This window comes from Frankliniella occidentalis, unplaced genomic scaffold (genome assembly GCF_000697945.3).
Source record: "Frankliniella occidentalis isolate FOCC.00 unplaced genomic scaffold, Focc_3.1 Scaffold187, whole genome shotgun sequence".
NCBI lineage: Eukaryota > Metazoa > Arthropoda > Insecta > Thysanoptera > Thripidae > Frankliniella > Frankliniella occidentalis.
In genome coordinates, this window is record NW_026267313.1 from 166,773 (window position 1) to 170,802 (window position 4,030).

The following is a 4,030-nucleotide window of genomic DNA, read 5'->3' on the forward strand; positions in this document are numbered from 1 at the left end:
TGTTTGTTGCTTGGAACCAAACCTTTCGTTGACTGCTAACGGGTCGGATCGATCAAATGAACTTCAGTGCCAGCATCTAAACATTTTTCTCAGTGAAGTTTTCAAACTCCCGGTAATATTTTCGTTGATTTCCCTGCAACGTCTTTCTTTACACTCTTAGTTCCTTACAAACAGCGGTGTTCGTATTACGAAGAATTTGTTTGTAACTTACAAAGGATCTAAAGCAGCCATATTACGAACGATTTTCATTCATATTACGAACACCCCCCATTCGTAATACGAAAAGCCTCGTTTGTAATACAAACCAGGCTCTTCGTAATACAAACAATTTGTTTGTAATACAAATGCTCCAAATCATTTGTACGTTACGAAGAACAGTTGTTCGTAAGGAACTTACAGTGTAGAAATTCAAAGGTGGCTATTATTTTTTAAGGGGGTGGGAAGTGAAAGAGGTATTAATATAAATAGGCGTTACATTCCTAACACGTTTTAGAGATGTGACTTTACTCCTTTATTCTTTCAGAACGACGAGCCTTGCAAGGAAAGAAATTTATCCGCATAGCCAACATGGTAGCAGAAAAAAAAAAACATGCAACTTTTGTACGGACGAATGGCAGAGTGGGCAAGTCCGATATGATATTTACGTGACGTGACGCTTGAAGAGAATAATAGCGCAACACACCTGCTGTTTATTTTCGTTAGGGCTGGCACTAACAAGGTAAGAAGTTTCACGTGCAATTACCCCAAGCAGCCTGACGTGCCCAGTGCCGCGGGGGTGGCGGGCTCATGCCTGCGGGCATGGCGGCCAGAGAGCCTCCCGCCGGCCCCGGTACTTGTCTGGTAGCCATCGTCTAGCGGAGTGTGGCGGTGAAATGAACATTTCATAGGGCAGAGGCTGCTGCGGGGCCAAGCGTGGCGGGACAAGATGGAAGGTCCAGGGGTCAGTGAGAGAGACTGAGAGGGAGAGGAAGAGAGAGAGAGAAAGAGAGAGAGAGAGATGTCGAGCGCGAGAAAGAACGAAGGAGAGAAGGGGACGGTGGAGGAAAAGCGCCAGTAAAGGGATGACGAGGGAAAGAAAACGCGAAAATAGGAAAGGCCGTACAGAGTGTGGCACGCGGTGAAACCGGCCTGGATGATGATACCCTTCACGTCCTAGTAAAGAAAAATACCAGAGCAAACCGTAACAAGACAGCACACTTAAATCTCATGGCCATTTTATAATTCATAAATTCCTGAGTTCTGTAAACATGCTCCGCTTAAGCATATTTTAATACGCCAGTGTGAACAATTCTTCATTTTGGGGTAGAAAAAAGAGTAAGCGGAGCATGTTTACAGAACTCAGTCAGCTATGAATAAAAATGTTCAGATTTTAGTGTGTGGGTGTGGAATGCATAAACCGAGGCATAAACTCATACTGCACTCTGCTGCTACAGTAACTCCGTAACCATCAACTGAAAAAAAACACGCAAACTCTCATCGAGGGGCACCAAATCCGAAATTTCGTACACTGTGAATACACTCTAGTAGTGAATATCATTGGATAATCACTGAATATCGCCTGAATACTGCAGGTATTATTCCCTGCTCGTGAACCGTGAATACTAGAAGTTACTGCCCTCTCGACTCTCATGTATACGCGTTATATTACCTGAATACATTCCATATGTGTTCAGTAAATATTGTGAACATGCGCATGTCTGTAAAAAATACTGTTTACATAGCCATGTTTACTCTAAATGTAGAGAGACAATTTTGTTCCTAAAAAGGCAACGTTGTCGGGCACATCCAGATCGGATACAATATTTTGTTCCTAAATTTGGACCAGTGGTAATAGTGCAAAACTTCACTCATCATATTTCAAGTAAATTGAAAGTTTTGAAATGGATTTTGAAAATTTCTGAAATAAAAAGTTTTCTTCTCATGCCATCAGTTAATTTGGGTGTGAACTTTATATTCTTATGTCGCTGAATAGTAAACCGTTTTCACGCCAATCTTGTCGGTCGCAGAAACTTTTGAGTCAGGGCAGCTTGTTAGTTTGGCTCAAAAGTTTACGCGCGCGCAAGATTTCTCCAGAAAAATGGACTTAAAATATTAAAAGAAGACTCAAGAAGAATCGCACACATTTTGCTCGATCATAGTTAGCCACATCCACCCCAAAGTCACCTGATAATTGGTCCAAGTGTTTTCACATCCCCGTGAATTACCCGCCCCCCGCCGCCCCCCGGCACGCCGCACCGGCCTCACCCCGCCCCGCCCCGCCCGTCGCCGGGCCCACCCCCTGCGGTGTATAAAAGCGTGAGGCGGCGTTGGCGGCCAGCACAGTGGCTGCACCCCAGGTCGAGTAAGGGTCGGACGAGCGTCGCGACAGTCCCGCGCCGAGCAGAACCGAGCCGAGCCGAGTCGGGCCGAGCTGAGCCGGGGCACGCGCGCGCCCGCACACGCACAGTGATTTGTCGGACGCGGTCGCGAGCGTGTTGTTCGATTGGGCCGACGCCGCGCGCACACCGGAGCGGCCGCGGAGTGACCCTCCGGCAGACCAGAGGCCCCCGGGAGGCCGTCAGGAAGGCCGCCAGGGCGTGAGTACCACAGATGACACTGGCGGGCATGTTACATATGTGCACAACTTAAGAAAACTTGAAACTTTCATTCTGAGTCAAAGTTGTCTTTCTTTCTCTCGATTTCGGTTTGATTGTTCTGGTGGTTACGTGAGTCACCATGCATAGGGTGCTTGGTTGACACCTGTGAACGGAACGTGAACTTTCCGTGGATATATAACGACCTAAGCGTGAAAATAACCCCCCCCCTTTTCAAAAAAAAAGTAAAAAGAAAAGGACAAGAAAACAAAGAGTGCATGCGAGTTTTGATATTAGCACATTTTTCGTGTGCTTGATTTTCTCGATAACAGTGCGCTGAAGTCTAGAGCATTCGACTTGTATCAAGTAAGTTCGAGGGGTATCGCGCAATCTTTTTGAAAAAGAGAAGTCCCTGCGCGAAAAATATACTGAAATCATCAACGCCTTTTTTGCGATAAACGACTCTGACCTGCTAGCTCCCTCCTGGTTTCACTTGCAGTGGCCCTCTCTTATCCGTTACAAAGAAAAAATGAGCCTACCCTTCCCCGTTCTCTTCTTGTCTGTACGGCAGTGGACCGTTCGAGAACACAATGGCATTATTTCGATCCTCCGCGACACTAAATTGAGGTGATCGGGTTCGTCGTGCACGGCGATGATCACAGGCAGACCTGTTGGACTCGGCCCGGCCTCCGTCACGTCGGTCTCGGCCCTTGGGAAGGGCACAAGGAGCCTAGGAGCCTACCAGACCGGGGGCGGCGCCAGCCGAGGCTACAGCGAGAGGGCCTCTGGGGGGGACAAATCGCACGTACGGCACGCGCCCGCGGCCTCAAGGATGTCACTTCGGGGACCCGGGAGGTGCGGCCGGCCCCCTCCGGGCTCCAGCCAGGCTCCAGCCAGGCTCCAGCGCCATGGCCGTGAACTTGTCCACGGGGCTGACGCTCCACCCGCTCAAAGCAGCCGCTCCCCTGGAGCGGAATGCCTGCCCGGTGTCTTATTGTGTCCCCGGCTCGTCCACACCAGGCCGCCCGCGGGGCCACCCGGGTGGGTACCGCGCAGCGCACGTAGAGGGACCGAGTGGGGCGGGGCGGGGTGTGGCGGGGCGTTCCCACGCGCCTGTAAGAATGGCAAGGTGTAAGGAGGGCCTCGGGCGTCCTCGCTTTTCCCTGGGGCGGCGGGGCAACGCGCTGCCCAGCCCACGCCGATCTCTTTCGCCGTGTTTCCCCGCACCGTTCACTATATAGTTTCAGAGCGTGGCACGAGCCCCAAGCCACGCCCCGCGTCCCGGACCTCGCGCCCCACGCCCCGCGCCTTTCCCCGAATCTTGGGCCACGCGGCGCGAGTCTTCCATTCAAAGGCATATTCCACATTCCGTCGCCTAATTTGTAGGGCCCCGCCAGGGTCCCCCTCTCCCTCTCTCCCCCGGTGCAGACTCATATCCGTAATCAGAAGCCCGCACT

General features: G+C 50.9%; 1 protein-coding gene across 2 annotated transcripts in view; it reads left to right on the plus strand.

Moving 5' to 3' along the window:
- LOC113208493 (uncharacterized) overlaps window positions 1-4,030 on the plus strand; it is a 106,269-nt gene that overhangs the window by 10,431 nt on the left and 91,808 nt on the right. The window contains exon 1 of one of the 2 annotated variants that reach the window (XM_026425506.2): window positions 2,322-2,576. The exons of the other annotated variant lie outside the window; for it this stretch is intronic. The gene's annotated coding sequence lies outside the window, so the exon portion shown is untranslated. Of the gene's footprint in view, window positions 1-2,321; window positions 2,577-4,030 lie in introns of those variants that run through there. 2 annotated transcript variants of the gene reach the window in all.